The sequence below is a fragment of the Oryctolagus cuniculus genome, chromosome 7 (genome assembly GCF_964237555.1).
Source record: "Oryctolagus cuniculus chromosome 7, mOryCun1.1, whole genome shotgun sequence".
Classification (NCBI taxonomy): domain Eukaryota; kingdom Metazoa; phylum Chordata; class Mammalia; order Lagomorpha; family Leporidae; genus Oryctolagus; species Oryctolagus cuniculus.
Genome location: NC_091438.1, coordinates 33,213,210 through 33,234,783, shown reverse-complemented (window position 1 = coordinate 33,234,783; position 21,574 = coordinate 33,213,210). Strand labels below are relative to the sequence as shown.

At 47.0% G+C, this 21,574-nt stretch overlaps 1 long non-coding RNA gene across 3 annotated transcripts in view; it reads right to left on the bottom strand.

Moving 5' to 3' along the window:
* Positions 1-21,574, bottom strand: part of RXRG (retinoid X receptor gamma) — a 50,073-nt gene that overhangs the window by 2,912 nt on the left and 25,587 nt on the right. For all 3 annotated transcript variants that reach the window (XR_001794394.3, XR_001794396.3, XR_011390329.1), the window contains 7 exons: positions 17,820-17,964; positions 14,319-14,498; positions 8,233-8,393; positions 7,986-8,115; positions 6,394-6,526; positions 4,412-4,503; positions 2,900-3,005 (listed from right to left, as the gene is read on the bottom strand). This is a non-coding gene — a long non-coding RNA (retinoid X receptor gamma). The remainder of the gene's footprint in view (positions 1-2,899; positions 3,006-4,411; positions 4,504-6,393; positions 6,527-7,985; positions 8,116-8,232; positions 8,394-14,318; positions 14,499-17,819; positions 17,965-21,574) is intronic.

The following is a 21,574-nucleotide window of genomic DNA, read 5'->3' as shown; positions in this document are numbered from 1 at the left end:
TTGGCCCCGTGAGGTGTATTCTGAAAAATGTCCACAGGGAGGCAGCACTGCACCACTGAGAAGGCTTCCTTCACCTTGGCCCTGCCAACCCACTTCTGCAAGCAGAGGGAAGCAGCCTACAGTACTGGCCAAGCCAGTGACTCCCTGATGCACCAGCTGAGCCTCCCACGAACTGGTCTAGGCAGTCCCTCTGTCTGTCCAGGCTGCGCTTGATGAACACTGCCGACTGGCAGGGGACCCAGCCTCTGCCACTTCCCTGAACTTCCAGGCTCTGTCCTAGTCCCTGCAACACCTGTGGCCTCTCTCTCTGGTGCCCAGAGGCAGCCCAGGCACCTGGAAGACCTCTTCCAGGAAAAGAGAGACATTCCAAGGATTTTAAAGTGATATCAGAAATAACCTAAGTGTCAACCACAGGAAGTCACTAAAATACATTAGGATACAGCCACACTGCGAAATATCACAGGACCATTGAAAAATGATCATTTGCATTTGTCAATAATCAGATAAAAATTCCTAGAATGGCAACAGAAAATAATTATACACCAAACTGTACTTTCTTATATGCAAATATATATTCCTATGTGCACATAGATAGGTACATAAGCATACCAGAAAGAAGATATCAATGTATTTACAATCCATTTTTTAAACCTGCTTCATATCTTAAATATTGTCATGATGTACTACTAAAACATACATTGCTTCTGTAATGAGGAACAAGCCAGAGTTGGGTTTATTTTGCTTGTTTTCCAGTTCTAGGAAAGAGGTGAGCACAAGGTGTGCTATTCCTAATACCCTGTACCTGCTATGCATTCAACACCCACATCTAATGCGGAGCTGGACGCCACTGCAAAAAGCAACCAACCCGGGGCTTCCACTCAGCGAGGCGCACCCAGAGTTCTTGGCTGCCAGAGGCCAAGCCACGTCCAGACCCCTGGAGCAGGGCTCTTTCAGGCTCACCTATTGCCAGTGGAGAAGAGACTGCTGGGTGGTCACCAAAATCCATTCTTGTCTTCTTCCTCACTGTTCAGCCACACCCCATCCCCAGCCTTCTTTGTGTCTAAGCTTCAGCCAAATAGGAGTCACCAGAGGGTGAGGGACCTCTCAAGCTAGGTCTCACCCATTGGGCTTCATCTCCCTCCTGTGTACTCCTCCACCCCTGTGCTCTTTCCCCTTCTGGATACAATGCACAGTGTGGATCTAGGTCACCACGGAGCCTCAGAAAGGAAGGAGCCTGGGTCCCTGAGTGCTGGCATGGAAGAGAGCCCCCTCTCTGAACTGACTGCCCACCCAGCTGGATTGATGGGTGAGAAATAAACTTCCACTGCATGAAGCTTCTGATACTTGGTAGCTCCCTTAACACAGCTTAATCTATCCAACAGATACACTAGGCCTGCCTGTTCACTCACCAAAAGGCTGAAACGCACCCCCAACTCAGATCCAGCCAAACCCCCCTACAAAACACATAGCTCAACTCCTTCTGGACAATGGCTCAGGAGAAGCAGCTTGATGAAAATGAGGCTTCCCGGAGGGAAAACATTCATTAATGAGCATCAGGGAAATGCAAAACTAGTCCCAGAGTGAAGCTTGTATGACATCAAGGCAGCTTTCTTGGTTTCATTTCCAGTTTTCTGTGAGAGATGGGGCTTGTGCAAGGGTACTTCCAAAAGCTCATGGAAAATGGAATTACACAATGTCTGTTTTGGTAAAAACACATTTTTAAATCCATGCAGTTTTTTTGCGCCATGTATTTCCATGAACTTTTGACACATCCTCGTGTTTTCCCATTTGCACTGGCGTTAGCAGAGGGGGTGACATCCTCGCTGCTCTGTGCTGGAGGATCTTTTGGGAGGAATGTTTTCCCAGCGACTCAGGAGCACCCACACTGCCAGATGGCACGAGATCTTCCAGAACCGCATCCTCCTTCCCAAACAAGGAGACCAGAGGCAGACCCAGCACCTTGGCAAGGGCCGCAGAGGGTCCCCAGGGCACCAGTGGCCAAGCTGCTGGCCTACGGAAGCCTATAATTCTACTGCATGGGGGCTCCCACAAGGACAGACCAGAGAGCAGTGTAGCCAATTCAGACCCCAGCTCTTTGAAACCAGGCAGACCTGGGCTCATGTCTCACCCCAACCATGTGCCAGCTTTATGAGCCTGGGCAATCTCTCACCCTTCCTGAGCTCCCATGCCTTGTTAAAAACTGGAGAGAATGAACTCCACATTGACCCATCCACTTGATCCTTCACCCAATATTTAAATACATATGCCATAGTCCCCCCTTACCATGGGAGATGAGATCCAAGATCCTCAGGGGATGCCTGAAATGGAGAGTGGGGCCACCCTTCTACACACACACTCTGCTCATATACACATGTACCCATGACAAAGTCCACATGCAAAGTTTGTTCCTACACACATGTAAACATGACAGTTTACATGCAGTGTTTGTTCCTACACGCATGCACTCATGACAGTGCAATTTATAAATTAGGCACAGGAAGAGATTGACAACAGTAGCTAATAAAATAGAATAATTCCAACGATACATCATCATAAAAGTTACTTAAAACGCATGCATTGTTTATTTCTGGAATGTTCTGTTTCATGTGTTCCGACAGCAGCTCACCTCTGTGACTGAAACCACAGGCAGTGAAACCACAGACGAAGGGTACCACGTGTTGCGCACTGCTTTGGGTGCTGATGCCTGGGTGGTGAACGGTGAACAAGACAGATAGGACCTCTGGCCTCATGGGGCTAACACGTTAGTGGCTTTCAGCTTGTCATGAAGATTCAATGACATTTGGAAACATCTAGGCAGGGTGGCAGCCCGATGGGTACCCTCTAAAGGGCGAGTGGGAGTGGCAGCACAGTTAGGACCATTCTTCCTGTCCTCTCTCACCTGCCTGGTTGTTCCGGATACTTCTGCTTGGTATAGGCCTCCAGCGTGGCATAAACTTTCTCTCGCAGAGTCTCCACCTCAGAGGGGTTGGACAGACCCTTGGCATCTGAAAAAGGTGACCAAGTTAGCTTCTAGTCTATATTTCGGCTGGATGCATTTCCACAGAGGCTGTCCCCACCACTCTGGCCACCTCCCCTGGCATTCCTGGAGACACCTGGATGTGGACAACTGTGCCATAAACACAGCTGGACATTGGTACCCCTTGGCCTTCCCTTCTGTGCCCTACCTGCCCAAGACACTCCTGGGGCAAAGGTTCTCAACTCCATACATAGCCAAATGAGGCCACCCCCGACTCCAAGGGGGCGCATTTCATTCACTGGGGCTGTTCTGGAAAGATCAGTTTCACACAGGTATTGAGTGCCTACTGTGTGCCAAGTGTGGACAGAGCTCTGAGATGGGGCACAACAATGGAGTCAGTATGCACCCCACATCCGTGAACTGCCCCCCTAAACCAGGAGGGAAAGCCACCTCACTCTGCAGACTGATCCTTGAGGCCTACGGCAGCATCCCATGAAGATGTCACCTCTCCCTTCCAGAAATACTTTTCCCTGGGTCCTCAGGTTACCCTTAAATGTTCTCTCCCCTGTGCCCCAATGGCCCCTTCCTGGGCTCCTCTGCCGGCTCATCCATTTCTCCTGAGCTCCAAATGTCACCACACCCCGGCCCCAGCCCCTAGACTTCTGCTCCATCTTGAATGCACGCCAGTGTCCCGGTCTTATCTGACAGCCTACATTTGGCAGTTCTCAGAGGTATATCTCACCCTGGCCTCTCCTATGAAGTCCAAACCCAAATGAGAGTACTTTAAAAAGTTCATGGAAAATTGATGAAAAAACTATGTATGGGGCTTAAAAATTTTTTTTGCACCAAAACCAATTTATCTTTTAATTTGGTTTTTCCATAAACTTTTAAAAGTCTGCTCCTACAAGCTGCTTCTGGGACAGCTAATCTTAGATGCCTGTAATCCATCTTCCATGTTAACGTCCAAGGACAAATCCTGATTCCTACACACCCACCCTCAAAACTTGCTCCACCTGGAATTGTCTCCAGCTCAGTAAATAAGAACTCCATTATCCCAACTGTTCAGGAAAACAAAACACAAACCCCCTAGGAATTCTCCTCAACTCCCCCCGTTCCTTCACATCCTGTATTTCACCCATCAGCAAACCCCACTGGTTCTACCTGGAAACACATCCAGACTCGAGCCCCTTCGGATGAACTCCTCTATCACCAGAGGCCATTGCTATTGCATATCACCCACTCCACCCACCCCACCCAGACATGCACACCCCAGGCCAATTCAAACCCCTTCTCAAGATGGCTCCAGGAGTGGTTGAGCCTTGTGCCCTCCTGTGTTCCTGGACCTATGGCTCAGTCTCTGCTGAGCTGAGCACTGGCCATCAGCCTTGGAGGAGAGCTAGACCCTCTGCAGCCACTGGATGAAGCAGCAGTCACCTGGGTTAAACAGCACAATGGCTCGCAGGCACCCCAGCTCCGACTTATCCATCTGCATGTCTTTCATTTTGGAAACCAGCTCAGTTAGAACTCTGTTCACAGGAAACAAGGGCAGGTCGTGAGAAAACCAAGAGCAAGGGCCAATACAATGAATTCAGTGTTATGTACGCACCCCACTTTCCGGATAATGCACCAGGTCCTACGGGCACAGTGATGAGTAAAGCAGTCCCTCCTCATCCTAAGAAGCTTAGTCTAACTGAAGAGACAGACACTGGGACACTAAAAGGCAGCACAAAGCCTGGTGAAATGACTGCCCTAACCCAGGTCCAAAGGAGGAACCTGCGGACTCTGAGCAGGGAACTAGAAAGGTATCCCAGGAGACTTGGGAATTAGGAATGCACCAGACAGAGCAGGATGAGGGCACCATGTGTCTGGAACACAGCACAGGGCAGCATGCAGTGAAACAATGGGAATCTACACACACCATGAAGGGGTTCTCAGTCCAAATACCATGCTGGTCATTACAACAAAACACATGGAAAAGCACAGGGATGGAGCACAGACATCCTAGATGGACATGCACATGACCCAAGGAGCCCAGACATGGTGAAGGTGGAAGGGAGCCCCTGGGCCCAGGCATCAGACGGAGACCGTTTTCCAGTTTACTCAGGGTCAGCGCTGTGGCATAGCGGCTAAAGCCGCTGCTTGTGGTGCCAGTATTCCATACGAGCACTGGTTCAAGTCCTGGCTGCTCCACTTCTGATCCAACTCCCTGCTAACATGCCTGGGAAAGCAGCAGAGGATGGCCCAAGTGCATGGGCCCCTGCACCCATGTGGGAGACCCAGAAGAAACCCCTGGCTCCTGGCTTCGGATTGGCCCAGTTCCAGCCATTGCAACTACTTGGGGGAGTGAACCAGTGGATGAAAGATCTCTCTCTCTCTCTCTCTCTCTCTCTCTCTCTCTGTGTGTGTGTGTGTGTGTGTGTGTGTGTGTTACTCTGCCTTTCAAATAGATAAATAAATCCTTATAATGTAAATTTTACCCTCCTCTTCTCCAGGTCTCCCTAGGTCACTGATCTACTCATTTCATTCATGTCTTCAAATCGGATCGCTTCATTTTCCTTCCGCTCCATTCAGGCACAGAGTCTGTCAGGGCAACACTGTCTGACTCAGATGGCTCAAAACTGCTAATTATCTGCCCTGGATTACACACAGTTCAGCATCAACTCAGCCTAGCCCAGCTGGCCTGGCCTCCTGAACATGACCCACCCTGGATGTTTTCCCTTCCACAGCCCCTACATTAAGCAGCTGCCCCTACCTCCCTGCAGCTTACAAGCTCATGTCAATCATCCAGTCTCCTCTTTAACAGTCCACGGGGATAATGGTGGTTATATCTTCCCAGCAACTATGCTGGTCCATCTTGCTATAATCTCAACCCTTCTTTTTTTAAATTTTTTTTTATTTGACAGGTAGAGTTATAGACAGTGGGAGAGATAGAGAGACAGAGAGAAAGGTCTTGCTTCCGTTGGTTCACTCCCCAAATGGCCACTATGGATGGCATTGCGCTGATCTGAAGCCAGGAGCCAGGTTCTTCTTCCTGGTCTCCCACGCAGGTGCAGGGGCCCAGCACTTGGGCCATCCTCCACTGCCCTTCTGGGCCACAGCAGAGAGCTGGACTGGAAGAGGAGCAATCAGGACTAGAACCCGGCACCCATATGGGATGCCTGCGCCACAGGCAGAGGATTAACCAAGTGAGCCAAGGTGCCGGCCCCCATATAATCTCAACCTTTCTGTTAATTTCTCTCTCATTCCCCAGGTTTCTATTTTCATGTGCTTGGTGGTCACAGCATGTTCAAATGCAGCTGTTTGGGTTGCTCATCCTACATCCCAGCACTTCCTACAGGCATCTGCACCTGCATGGTTGCACATATGCACGTGTGTATATACACACAGAGAGGATACTGGAAGCAGAAGGGAGACACCTGTCAAAGATGGAGCCGACCCCAGCACTGTGGGCACTGCTCCGGTGGACGTGTAGACCCGTGGCCAGAAGGATGCCATCCTGCACAGAAACCGAGCGGTGGGAGAAAGAGGCGATCAGCAATTCATTCCAGCCTGCAAGGAGAAGAGGCAGCCTTGAGGGTTAGCCAATCATGTTCTTCTTCACTGACAGTCACCCAATACCTGCATTGTCATCCCGCATAATAAAATCAGAACTGGAACTCTAGGGAGGCTAAGAACTAGCTCAAGACAACACGACTAATTAGTGGAGAAAAAAAGCTAAGCCATGGTCAGGCTCTGTACACTCTCACGGCCTCAAGACAAGAACCCTCTTAAAAAAAATCAGTCAACAAATGGGGGCTGAACATTTAGGAGGTAACAGTCATTATGTTAGCTGCCCAGGTAGATAAAGCAAATATACCTTTTGGTATCTGCCCCCAGGACCTGACAACCTAGTTTCATTCTTTAGCATTGTCTAGTAACACCCAGCACAGTATGTGGCTATCAGCTGACACTCGGAGATTGCTTATTATCTAACAGGGACGAACAAGAGTGCTGGTTTCCAAAGCTCAGCCAGTCTTCATGAGATTGCCCTGCTGGCTCAGTGACAAAGAGGAGACATGGCATAAGTCACTGGGCAGCACACTGTCCCAGAAACGGGAGGCAAGAAAGAATACAGCACATAGAATCCTAAAATAGGAAGGGACTTTGGACTCCACCTAGTGTAAGCACAAGCCAAAATCTTTGGCTTCTGTATCTGATCTGTGAAATGGGACTATCTTTATTTGCCAACTTCATTACAATAACGAGGCAGTGTTTCAAATTACTGTCAATGAAAGTGGTTGGACAGTTTGGGAAAGTTAAATGAGAATTATAACGGCTGGATTAAAATTTGCATGGGTGGAGAGTCTCAGTTCTGCATTGACCAGCGATCTTTCATCTGGGAATGAAAGCTTTTCCGAAGGTCCACCCAGGTTGAAAAGTTGACAGATCATACAAGGTAGTTCAAAAATTTGTGGATAAAGGGGATTAAAACATAAATTATTTTGGCACAAAAACATTTAGAAACGTATGCAAAGGTTTTTCATAGTATGTCTTTTCCACGATCTTTTGAAGACTCCTCATATTAAAAAATATAAGCCCTGGAGACAGATGTTTGACCTGGTGGTTAACACACCTGCTTCCCACATCACAGTGCTGGAGCTGCAGCTCCTGACTCCAGCTTCCTGCCAATGCAGACCCTGGGGGCAGCAGACGATGGCTCAAGTCTCTGCTACCCACATGGGGGACTTAGACTGAGTTCCTCTTGTCAACCTGTCCAAGTCCCAGACACTGCAGACATTTGGGGAGTGAACCAGAAGATGGTAGGCATTGCCATCATCTCTGTCTCTTTTTCTCTCATTAATTTTTTTTTTAATGTAAAGCCCCTGGATAGGATTAGTCCATCAACACTGTACACAGCTTGGGTGGGTTGCAGCTCTGTCAAGTACTTTGTTTAAGGATCTATATGAGTAATTACAAAATGGCAGCCCAGATGATTGTCTCTAGGCAGAAGAACCACGGTATGCTTTACCTGCCCGGAGCAAAATGACCTGATCCTCTAAGGTGAGGTCAGAGAAGTGGGGAATACGCTTGGCCCACTCAACGAGGGTGAAGAGCTGCTTATCGGCAGCGTGGCATATGTTGGTGACAGGGTCGTTTGTCTGAAAAAGGAACAAAGGACTGTGAGGGACAGGTGCAGAGACCCTAACACACCCCTCCCCCACATCCAGACCCATGAAGGAGGAAGTGGCAATGGCTGGGGATGTAAGAACACACACCGAATTTTCCATGTTCATGTCACCATAGGATTCAGTCTTTGGTTCAACAGCGAGTTCAGCTTCCAGAATCCTCTCCACGGGCATGTCTTCATGGCCACTGCTGGCACATTCCGCCTCACTCTCAGCTCGCTCCCGGCTCCTCTGCCTTTCTTCTTGCACAGCTGACAGGCAAGCGGGACATGCAGAAGTTACCAGAATGCCCAGGACAAGTGCAGAAGACTTAGCTACCTATCTAAAGCTCAGTCTCCTCACCTGTAAAATGGGGGTGTTAGAATGCTGACAGATGAGACAAGGAAAGCAAAGCATTGACTGTGACTGTTCAGAGCTCGGAGGGGTTCCTTAGCCCATAGTCTTTGAATCTTAAGCTTTAATACATTCTGGTTCTACCCTGTCTTCTAAGGCTAGCCTTACCATTTCCTACAATTGTTCTTTATGTGCCTGCTCGGATAAACCACGAGCAGGCAATAGTTAAGCAGCCAGCGCGTGACTTTAAAACTCCCTCTGTCAGATCCTGTGCATCAACCTTGGCATTCACGTCCCATTAGGTCTGCCCCTCGTGCACCAGCCTGAACTCAGCATCAGCTGATCTGACTTGTCAGGGAAGATCTCCAGGGAGCCCGCTGTGGGGATTCAGTAAGTGAAGGGGTGGAGGGCTGTCACCTACATGACATTTCCAATCAGTGCTGAGTCGGGGCTGGGGGAGGGTACCTAGGCAGAGGTATAGGAATATCTCAGCCTCCCCTGAACCTAGGGTCTCCATCACAGTTCATGCCGGCCCTCGGCATCTTCCGGCCCTGAGCTTCAGGAGCAGGAGAGCCTCCCGTCCCAACCCTGTCCTCATCTCTAACCTCTGTTGGGTTTGTGTCCATTGTCTGGAACACTGTGCGTTCTGCCTTATTGCCAGCAGAAACAGGCAGAATTCAATATCGGAACTCATTTTTTTTATATCCCAAGAGTCAAGAAAATTATACTCCTAAGCAGGCAACTAACCTGAGACTCAGCCACAGCTACTCCACCAGCAACTTGGACTCTCAGCTTCTCTCCCTTCCGACCCACAGACTACCTGCACAAGCAGCTCCTACTCCCTGAAGGGAGGAAGAGCCACCTGGGCTGCAGAATGGACGGGCACCAGGGTTTGTCATGCACATGATACCATTGCTCTTCTCTAGGTCACAGAAGGGTGGGACGGCCCAGGCTCCAGAGCCTGGCACAGACGCCCCACACGACCCCCAGATAACAGGACTCTACAGTCGGGAGAGATGGGAGGAGAGTGGGAGGGAAGGGGAAAGGGAAGACAGCCCAGAGATAATCAACACAGGCAGTGCGAATAAGGAGGAACCCAGGGAGGGGAGAGAGAAAGAGAGAGAGGCAAGGACCATAGGCCTTATTGGCAGAGCACTCTTTTTCAGAATCTAGCTCTACCACAGACTAGTGCAATGACCTTGGATGTGTCACTTAGCCTGCGAAGGCTCAGTTTCCCTATTTCTAAAGCAAAGATTATACTGTTTAACCAAAGTCATTTGTTTACCTGAGAATCAATGAAATAAATGATAACGTTCAATAGAAAAACTTCTTTCCCCTTCCCCCTGTGCTTGTCTCTGGTTCTCTTTCCATCTGCTTCTCTGGCCTCTCCCTCTCTCTCCTTGTTCTCTTCCTTTTCCTTTCTCATCTTTACTTCCTGTCCACCTTGTCAGTCCTCATTTACTGACAATGTAGCAAAACTCTAACATGCATTTCCTTATACCTGGATTTATCAGCCAGAATGAAATGCTGCTTTTATGAATTTTTTAAAGTTGGGTCCACAGGCTTCTACTCATCTGAATTTTAAAAGATGGGAGAAGCAAACTATGTTAAGTTCCTTTTGTGCTTCTCAATCAATTTCTTCTTCAGATTTGTAACATCCAGGGGGAATAACCTTCAAACTTCAAAGAAAATAACCTTGGCTTCAGGGAATTAGATTTTAACTCAGCTTTTGCCATGAATGGAGTGACCCTTTGTTATTCATTTTTTTTCTCTTTGTACTACACCACAAATGAGAAATCACAAGCCTGTTATTGGACAATATCTTCGATGTTGCAGATACTGGCAGCTTCTGCTACTGCATACCCAGGAAACAGTAAATGGTCCAGAATAGTCCCAAAGTCCTGCCTTATAGTGGGGTTTTAGCCACTCATCCGACATGGATCTATTGCATAATTATAGGTGCTACAATGGTCAAACTGTATGGCATTCTTTCTCTACATCAGGAATATTGTTCAATGCTTTATACAGATTATATTTCATTTAATCCTCACAATAACCCTCTAGGGTGCTACGAGCCACATAGAACCTAGAGAGTTCTCTAAGGTCGCACAGCCAGGAAGTGGCAGAGCCAGCACAGGGACTCAGGCTGGCTGACTCCCAAGGCCATCTCAGACCCCTCTCAACAGTCTTTGGACCACTAGGCTTGTTTTGGTCACAAAGTCCTGCTGGATGCCAAAGCTGTCCACAAATGGCCTCAGAGATAATCCGTTCTCCAGTCTTCAAATCACATGTGTAAGATCAGAAATCAGGGAACCACTCTTCCCAGAATTCCTGAGTGGCCTAGGAGCCAGAGGGTCACAGTGCTACACCAGACCACCATTTTCCTGCTGGGCAAGTTGGAACACATCCTAGCCTCTCTGAGCTGCTGTCTCTTCTTTCAGGAAATGGATGTGTGCCACCAGAGAATAGCAAATGTCCATTCTGGCTTTAACACTAGATACTTTGAAACAGCAACAGGTCCAGGCAGGGGGAGCCTGAGACCACCCCATTCATCTTTATATATACAAATAAATTCCATAGTGTCTCTCAGTGCTCAGTTACCTGTTCCAGGATTTCATTATTCTTTTCCTCAAGAAAGCGTCCGAACTGAGCCCCCAATTCTATAAAGCAATGCCAGACACAGCCGGGGAACGGCCAGGCTCCAGGAAGGAGCCTTTCGGGAGTGGCCCCTCACATAACAAGATCAGGAATCAGTTTGCTTCTTCACTTCTTCATTGTCAGGGCCAATGGCACTGATTCCTTTAGGAATTTCCTCCAAGGGCTCCTTCCCTCTTAATTTTTACTACTCAGCTTTTCAAGCCTCCTGTTTCTCCACATTTTTAGAGGAGCAAAACCTGGGTTGGACTTTCTATTCAAGTGTGGTTTAATAAGCAATGCTAGGTTTAGAAGAAGGCCTACTATCCACGTGTCCCTGCTTCACATCCTTTTTACAAGGAGGAACCAGGCTTCTCACCTTTTGACACACTGGTCACTGTGATCAAGCTGGGAGATGACCAGCTGGAGTCCTGAGAGACGCATCAGACCAACTATGATGACTTCTCTGAGGGACGCCACTCACCTTCCTTTAATTCCATATCATAGGCTTAAAGAAAACTGTTGTTCCCCCAAGTCAATCTGAAATTTATCTCATCTGTTCTAGAAGGAGGAACATGACCCCTGTGGCCATGCCTCTCATGTGGTCATTCATTGAATTCAATCCTGATGGAAAGAAGAGAGCCTCCAATGGGAGATCTTTCACATCAAACGTTCCAATCTATAAGACCACTGACCTCCCTGCTAGAACAAGCCTGGCATTAGCACAAAGTTAGCACTCAATTAACACCCCATGAGTGAACAAGGAGGAGATTTTTAGCAACTCCTGCAATTCTGAGATTTCTGAATTCTAAGCATTCCTTTTAAACTAATCCCAGCAATGTATTCAAGGGCTTTAGGGTACTACTCTTTGGTGACAGAGCAGTGGAAAAAAAAACAACAACAACAACAACAAAAATAAAGCAGACAAAACTCCTGCCTTCAGGGAGACAGACAGTGTTAGACAGTGATAACTGGGGGTAGTAGATCCAGTAAGCAGGCAAGGTTTCACCTAGAAGGTGGTGATTGAATAAAGATCTGAAGGAAGCATTCTGGACAGGTAGACAGCAAATGCAAAGACCCTAGGGCAGGAACATCCCTAACGTGCTTGAGCATCAGCAAAGAGGCCAGGAAGGCTGAAGCAAAGAGGCAGTGGATGTCCAAAATCACATATGACCTTGAAGTCATAACAAAGACTTTGCCTCTTCTCAGAGTGAGAAGGAAAGGCATCGGAGGGACTCCAAAGGAGGAACTATCTGACCTGATCCATTTGCTCGAAGCCTCAGTTTGGCTGCTCTTCCAAGAAGAGACTATAGACAAAGACAGAAGCAAGGAGGCCTCTTAGGATGCTACGTAGGTTATTACAAGAGGTGTCAGTGTTATGTGTCAACTAGAACTTTTTAAAAATACAGAAGTGATTTGGTTTACTGTGTTAGTAGTAAAAGTACTGCAACATGGAAAGATCCTGAGCGTCCTGGGAGGAAGAGACAAGATTTCCTGACCCACTCACTGCATGTGGAGGGTGAAGGCAGGGGCAGTCAAAGGATCTGGGTTTGAGCGGCTGAAAACTGGAACGGCCATTTCCTGACACAGTGAAGGCTGTGATGAATGGGCCAAGGGTGGGGGGCAGAGGAGGATGAGCTCAGATTGGGGTCTGGCAATTTGGAGATTCCTGTTAGTTGTCACAGCACAGTTCACGCACCGGCAGGAGACGAGCACAACCTGAGAGTCAGGGGGCCCAGCGTGCCTCTGCTTACCACTTGCCTTTGGGTCCCTGGAAAACCCATTCACCTCCCCGAGCCTGTCTCCTCTCCTGTGGGGTGGGTGCAGCTGACCTGGAGAATCTGAAGGCGTCCGCTTTCCCAACAGGTCAAAATGCCAAGAATATCTTTTTGCCCTCTTGTGGGTGGCGTTTCCTCTAAGAAGGGGATCTAAGAACCTTTCCCTTCATTGGTTCTTTCATCCAGACTCAGCCTCTCAGGAAGGAGGCTCTAGGGCAATGGGGAGCCTGCCGGGACTAACTAAGCTCCTTGTTCCCCTGGCCTCAAGGGGACACCACCTCCCTACTCTAGGATCCATTAAGATGCACCAGTGACACTGTGTACCTGCTTGCGTTCACTGGCTAATTAACTGTCCTCTTCAATTTATATGTGTTACTTAACAGAAAGACTTTTCGATCTGTGAAAGGAACAAAAAGAACTTTTGGATTTTTTTCCTTGACAATGGGATAGCCCAACTAACCCACATTATAAATTAAAAGCTATAATGGCTCAAAGGCACACTGATGGTCTTGAATGAGAAGGCTAGATGCGTCAGACCTGGTGATGTCCATAATCCTAAAAGACCATGTGGTACACCAATTTCAAAGGATTTATAGCAGACCAAGCTTACAAAAGTCCAGAGAGTGAAATCAAACCTGCAGTTTTCCCCAGAGTGAGATCTAGGCTTACAAGGGAGAATTTGGCTCCAACTTGAAGGTCAGTGTGATGTTCCACTGAGAGAGCCAAGTACAAGGACCCTGGAACCTTAGCTCTGAGACTTGTTGCCTGGCTATCACCAAAAAAGGAGGGAGAGGCTCCAAGGTGGGGGCTGCCATCTGTGCTCCAGCAGAGGACGGGTGACCACGATGGAGGAAGATGCTCCTCGCTCTTTACTCTGGAGACCTCTCCTAGGGTGAATGGACATTCAATTGCAACTCTTGAAAAGTCATGGTGGGGTCAGCACTGTGTCATAGCGGGTGAAGCCATCGCCTGCAGTGTCGGCATCCCATATGGGCACCAGTTCAAGTCTTGGCTGCTCCACTTCTTATCCAGCTCCCTGCTATGGCCTGGGAAAGCAGTGGAAGATGGCTCAAGTGCTCAGGCCCCTTACACCCGTGTGGAAGACCCAGAAGAAGCTCCTGGCTCCTGGCTTCAGATCAACCCAGCTCTGGCCATTGCAGCTATTTGGGGAGTGAACCAGTGGATGGAAGACCTCTCTCTCTCTCTGCTTCTCCTTCTCTCTGTGTGTAACTCTGACTTTCAAATAAATAAATAAATCTGAAAAAAAAGAGAAAAGTCATGGTACCCCGAGTCATCCTAAGTCTTACTTCAAACTTCTCCCTTGCACACAGTCTAAGGCAAAGGGGCTCTTCGCTATGTGCCTATCTCCTACAACTATTCAGATGTAAACTCCTTTCCCTTGAGTGGAGGGGGATCTCCCGAGAGTCTCACCTTCCCTCTTCATGCCCATGACAAGGCACTTCTGATAGCGACAGTACTGGCAGCGGTTGCGCTGACGCTTGTCAATGAGGCAGTCTTTATTATCCCGGCACGTGTAGATGAGGTCTTTCCTTATGGTTCTCTTGAAGAAGCCTTTGCAGCCTTCACAGCTGTACACTCCATAGTGCTTTCCTGGGTGCGAGAAAAGAACATCCCATCAGCTGTTCTTGTGTTAACTGCATCTTTCATTCATAAGAACCCCTCGGTTATCCCCTGCTCCAAGGAAACAGGCGCATCATCTGGGCACTGGGACAGAAAGCAGAGGATAGGTAGCAGAGAATGTGGGCTGAATCACAGGACCCAAACTAAGCCAGAGTAAATGCACCTTCCCTCGTGTCTTCCTTCTGGGTCGCAAATCCCAGAAGGCGCTGTTAGGAAATTCCTGGCCCAAGGTTATATGTTTACATTTATTTTATCAAGGCAACTTATGGGTTTGATTAAACAAATGGTGCACCTTGGTGTGAGACAAGTGGGTATACATTAAATGATATGTATGCTTGGCATGTATTATGTAGGAGGAAGAGAACCACTGTCTAATGTTTCTTCATAATTGAGGCCCAAATTCTTAGGAAGCCTACTTAAAATTCTTATCCTTTACCATAATCTATGAGCAGAATCTTGACCTAAGAATTTGTAAGGGCTATGCTTGTGGAAGAAATAAATTGGTATATGATCCTTATAGCATAATAGGATACTTTATGTTGCAATATGACATAAAGCTCCTAATGAAGGTGGTTTTGCTTGACCCACAATAATCTGTTGCCCATTTCATTGCCCTTTTTTCCTGACCCAAGCATTCCGTTTTCATTGCCCCAGGCAGGTATGGCTAATTTGAGCCAGGAGAGCCACCGTGCCCATCCACACACAGGCATCATGAATCAATCACAATCCTCTCTCTAAGTAGAAGTCGGCTCTGGACTACACGTCAGGCACCAATGCTCGGTTGATTGGAATTGCTGAACTTGACAATTATAAGGAAACAGATCATAGAAAACATACTTATGTCCGTGATGCCATTTAGCTGTAGACATGACAGGACTTTCTGTTTTGTTTAGGTTGACCTTAAAATACATGTGAAGTCCCTGAGACTGAGCAGATGTAAACATCTGTGTCACCAGAGCTTATATTTCAGAGGAAATCACCCTAGGATGAAATGGCGGATGGAGATAGCCGTTTGATGAAAAGTCAGTCCGTGCCTAATTAGCTGACTCAACTCTCTCTCAACTCACAGTAATGATAAATACGGGATTTTTTTATCTTGGGCACAAAGAATTGAATGCTCTCAGCCCTAAAATATTTGTCTTTGAGAAACATAGGACCAATTTGTCAACTGTATGACGCAGTCATTCCCATGGCTTTTCAACATATGAATAAACCACCCAGACTTTGAACTAAAATAACCATAGCAGGGAAAATGTTCTATTGGGTTATGACTGGCTTTCTGTTATTTCCATGGCCAAGTCTGCACGATCTGAAAATCGTTTTGAGAGTAAGCCAACATCAGCCATGTAGCCTCAAAGTTCCAGGCACCTGGAATTCTCCATGCATAGCACCAACCGTAGTGGCTTTGATGATGATGAGAGGATGAGGAAATATAGAGTTGGCCATCATGGATGGCCATAGGAAAGAAAATGGGCTTCCCTGTCTTATTAAAAATCATCAAACCAGACTTTCGAATGTGTTCAAAATTGGTGAGGAAAGCAACAGGGGGCAGAAGGGATGGACAGCAAGGGAAAGAAGTCAGGAAAGAAACTATTTTGGCAAAACTGAAGAGGTCTAAAGAAGATACATTTGTGAAAACACATTTGTCTCTGATCATAAAAATTGGTTTAAAATCCAGAATTTTGTAGAAGGAAATATACTAAAATATTAAAGGGCTTCACTTTCTTGGGGACATTCCTCATGATTTTTTATTTTCCTTTATACTTTTCTAGTCCTTCCAAATGTGTTTATATTGGGATGTTGCTTTTATAATTATTTATTTGGAACTTTTTTATGATCATCAAAAATAATATTTTTAAAATTAAGGAAAATCTAGCTTGTGTTACTTAGTAATCACAACAGCTTCTCTTTCCCAGATACACATGTGGTTGTGTCACTCCAGAGAGGAGCTTCCAAACAGTTTTCAGTGACTCTAACCTTCCAAAGTAAAATTGTGCTTTTAAATCATAGAGACTGGGAGCAGACATTGTGGTGTGGTGAGTTAAGATGCCTCTTGGGATGCCCAAGAATCAAGTCCTGCCTCTGCCTCCTACCCAGCTTCCTGCTAATGCACCTGAAAGGCAGCAAATGATAACCCAAGTATTTCAGGTCCTGTTGCCCATGTGGCAGATCCAGATGGAGCTCCAGGCTCCTGGTTTCTACCTGGCTCAACCCTAGCTGTTACAGTGATTTGGTGAGTGAGCCTCTCTCCTCGCTACCTCCAACCACTTCTATTATTCTGCCTTTCAAATAAATAAAACTTGGGGCTGGCATTGTGGTGCCGCAAGTTAAGATGCCACCTATGACATCAGCATTCCTTATCGTAATACAGGTCTGAGTCCCTACTGCTCCAATTCTGATCTAGTTCCCTGCCAACGTGCCTGGGAATACAGTGAAAGACGACTCAAGTGTTTGGACCCCTGCCACCCAAGTAAGAAGACCTGGCTGGAGTTCTCGGCTTCTGGCTTTAGACTGGCCCAGCCCCAGCTGTTGTGGTCATTTGGGCAGTGAACCAGCAAACAGAAGATGGATTTCTCTCCCTCTTGCTCTGGCTCTCACTCTCGCTTTCCCTCTCCCTCTCCCTCTCCCCTTCCCACTCCTCCTCCTCCTCCCCTCTCCCTCACTTTATGTATGTCTGTATGTATGTGTGTGTTCCCCCTTTCTGTATGTAACTCTGCCTTTCAAATAAATAAAATAAATCTTTAAGGGGGGTTGGCACTGTGGCATAGTGGGTAACGCCAGCACACCATGCGTGTGCCAATTCAAGTCCCATCTACTCCACTTCTGATCCAGGTCTCTGCAGACGGCCTGGGAAAGCAACGGAAGATGGCCTAAGTGCTTGGGCCCCGGCACCCATGTGGGAAATCTGGAAAAAGTTCCTGGCTCTTAGCTTTGGATCAGCCCAGCTCTGGCCATTGTAGCCATTTGGGGAGTGAACCAGCAGATGGAAGACCTTGCTATCTTTCCCTCTCTCTCTGTCTGTAACTCTACTACTCAGATAAATAAAGAAATCTTTACAAATGAATAATTAAATCTTTCAAATAAATAAATACATCTTCATCAAAATAAGTTCATGAAGCCTGCAGTCTGTGAACCCAGGGACAGAAATTTAGAGGCTAGCCCCCAGCTGGACCATCCTAAAGGGCCATTTCCCTTTCACGAGATGCACAGTATCCAGGTGGGTGCTGAGCAAGCCTCTTTCCTGAGACCTCATCCATGGGCAGCTGGGAGGGCACGTGGTCCAGTGTGTACCTGAGGATCTGTCGCCACAAATGGCACAGATGTGTTTAACCAGAGATCCAGGACTGGTGGATGGGTAGTTCATGTTTCCAATCCCAGGAAGCCCTGGTAAGGGTTTGATATCCTCTGAGCTGCTGATGCTGTTGACCACATTTAGCTGCAAGAGAAAAAAAAGCACAATAAAGCACACAGCCAGGGTAAACCCAATCCGCAGGCCCATGCAACAAGGGCCTACTGGAGAAAAACAAGTTCTATTTCAGGAACTCATTCCCAAGTACAGAACATGTGAAACTCCCTACCTGTGATATGGATTTAAGAGAGAGGGGAAAAAAACGGTGACATGAGGGGAAGGAAATCATTTCCAGAAGCCAAAACCTAAAGCTAAAATCACAACACATCTCCATTAGAGTCTCTGATTTTATTCTTTCAACACACATGTTTCACCGAGCTAGAAATCCACGCTGAACAGTACACCTAGTACAATGTCAGCTGTGCATTTTTAAATTTTTTATCAACTACTGGCTGCCTGTTCAGCAATGCTCCAAGAGGAGTTACGGCCCTCAGGCAAAAGACTTAGACTCTAAGAGAGCCAAGTAGAAAATGCAAATCCATTCATCAGTCAATCAATAGACATTCTGAACATCCACCACACCAGGCACTGTGCCAGGCTCTGGGGTACAAAAGCAAACACAAATGCATACCCAGCAGGAGTTCACAGTAAATGGAAGAGAAGGGGTGTGCAATGATCATCTTTATGAGCCCAATGAAAATGCTAACCTTGACATGCAAATCATTGCAATGGCACCAAAAACTGGGTAGAAAGCTCCAGATCATGGTTTTGAACCATGTTTGTAACCAACAGGGTGTCTTTCCATGAAATTGTAAAACCTGTAGAGCCAGACACCGTACCTTTTCTGCCCAGAACTTGACGTGGGGCCCAGCACAAAGAATGGAGCTGATAGACTGGAAAGACTGAATATATGATCTTTTCCCTTATCCTTATCACAAGTGAATGTTACCTCCCCACCGTCAGCTCTGAGCTGCCCAGTGCTCCTGGGGAGATAAAAGATGCTGCAGGAGGTAACTCAGATAACTGTTTTATAGCCATCAAAGGAAACAAGTCAAATAAACATGAGCCGGTCATCCAATGAGCACTATTTCTGAGTGCCATGGTGTAGAGCAACATTCTAAGGGCTGTGAAAGGAGGCACCAAACCTAGAAGGTATGTCTGCCATTCCTCAACTGTGTACAGTTTCTTAGAGGAGTCAGAGCATGTGCAAAGATTGAGAAAACTTACAAGCAGGTTTAAATGAAGGTAGTGAAAGTATGCATGTGTGTACGTGTCCCGTAGAGACATCTGATAAATAGCTGGAGGCTGAGGGTGGGGGGTGGGCCCTGACTTCCTATGTCTGTCTGAATTTGAATCATGCAACCAGAGTGACTGTACTTCTCAAAATGACCCAAAGGTAGGATTTTCATCTCTATTTAAGGTTCTTGGGATAGAAGGAGTGATCAATAAAACATAAACTACAATGGAGAGGAGTTAAGTTCCTTCTAAATTTACCAGGTTTTCAATTCACTAAGCACAGCGGGTGGACAGAGGCTCTGGGTGAAATGCCATGGGGGATACAAAATAGAAGACACTGCCTTCAGTGCCTTCTTTGGAATCAAAGTCACCAGGAATTTTTTAAAAATAATAATTTGTATAGAGAATGGAAACACATATGTGATGGGAGAATATTCCCTTCTGCTCCTTTTTAAATGTTTCAAGTTTACCTACTTGAGGGGCAGAGAGAGAGACAGATGGACAAGCAGAGCTCTCATTCACTGGTTTGCGCCCCACAGTGTTCACTGAGACTTGACCAGGCTGAAGCCGGAGCCAGGAATTCAATCCAGGTCTTCCAAATGAGTGACAGAGACCCAACTATGTGGAGCACCACCTGCTGCCTCTCAGGGTCTGCTTTAGCAAGAATCTGGAGTTAGGAGCTGGGTATCAAACCCATGTACTCTGATATGGAATGTGGGTATTTCTAAAAATACTCATTTATTTATTTGAAATGCAGAGAAACAGAAAGAAAGAGACAGAGAAATAAAGAGATAGTTCCCATCCACTGATTTACTCACCAAATGACCACAATAGCAGGGACTGGGCCAGGCAAAGACCAGAGAAGCCAGCAGCATGATTAGGTCTCCTACGTGGGTGGTAGGGATCAATTACTTGAGCCATAATTTGCTGCCTCCCAGGGTGCATATTAGAAGAAAGCTGGAGTTAGAGCCAGAACTCCAACCCAGGAATTCCAATATGGGATGCAGGTGCCCTAAACAGCATCATAACTGCTATGCCAAGCACTTGCCCACAGATGTAGGCATCTTAACCACTAGACCAAACAGCTGTCCTCCCTACTGCTTCTTCATGCAAATTTAAGACACAACATCTGGATTCTGTGACCAGTATTTTGTTCTAATTTGGTATGGTACAGAGATTCTCAACCCTGGACACACACAAATGAGCTTTGTAAAAACCGATGGCTAGGACCCCTGCCTAGAGACTGGCTCAGTACGTCTGTTGGTACTGGCATTTGCTTAAGTGCACCAGATGATGCTAATGTGCAGCCAGGGTTAAGGACCACTGTTGTGATGGGAATTCTGTCAGTGTGATTTTAGGCAACAACTTTTCCTAAGTGACTTAAACAGAAATTAGCACTTAGATCCACCCCATGGAATGAAAGGTCAGACGACCCCATGGAGCAAGTACTCCAGCTGACCTTGGCTCTGCTCCAAAATCCTCAGACAGACAAGCAAGCTCAAGGGGAATAAACACAGGTTACCATCACCTGGGGCTCCAGAGAACCTAAATTCCTATTCCTCCACTCCATCTCCAGCAGGGTCAGCTCCACTGTCACCAGCCCACAGCGACCACAGAAGAATTATTGCCAGGGGCTGGCGCTGTAGTATAGCAGATAAAGCTGCTGGCAATGCCAGCATCCCATATGGGTGCCAGTTCAAGTCCCGGCTGCTTCACTTCTGATCCAGCTCTCTCTGTGGCCTGGAAAAGTAGTAGAAAATGATTCAAGTCCTTGGGTCCCTGTACCCATGTGGGAGATCTGGAGGAAGGTCCTGGCTCCTGACTTCGGATAGGTGCAGCTCCAGCCATTGTGGCCAATTTAGGAGCGAACCAGTGGATGAAAGACCCCCCCCCTTCTCTCTCCACTTCTGCCTCTGCCTCTCTGTAATTCTGCCTTTCAAATAAATAATCTTTTTTTTAAAAAAAAAAAAAGGAAAAAAAGAATCATTGCTACCATCTATGCCAAGACTGCTGTGTGCTAATGTGTTCTTTCAATCTTCACACAACCAAAGGGGTCTTCCTATTTTCCAAATGAGGGAAATCAGCCTGAAAGTGGCATATTTATTTGTTCATTCAGAAATACCATGGATGTAACCAAAAGAAAAAAGACACAGGAACCCATCTCAAGGAACTGGCCACTAATGAGACTCAAAGTCAGTTTGGGGTAGTATAAGAAGGAAAGATTGCATGCTATCGAGACCAAGGAAGACTTCCTAAAAGAGGTGGCATTTAAGCCAGGGCTTGAAATCTTCTAAAACAGATAGGATTTGGATGGGCCAATGTTGGGAAATAGGCTGTGAGAGCAGAAGCCCAGAGAGAAGCCCGATGTTTGTGGAGCTGGTGTATCCAGAGGATGGCTGGGAGAGGAGGGTGGCAACAGAGCCTGGAGCCTTGATTGCTAGGAAGATGGATTTAGTTTGGG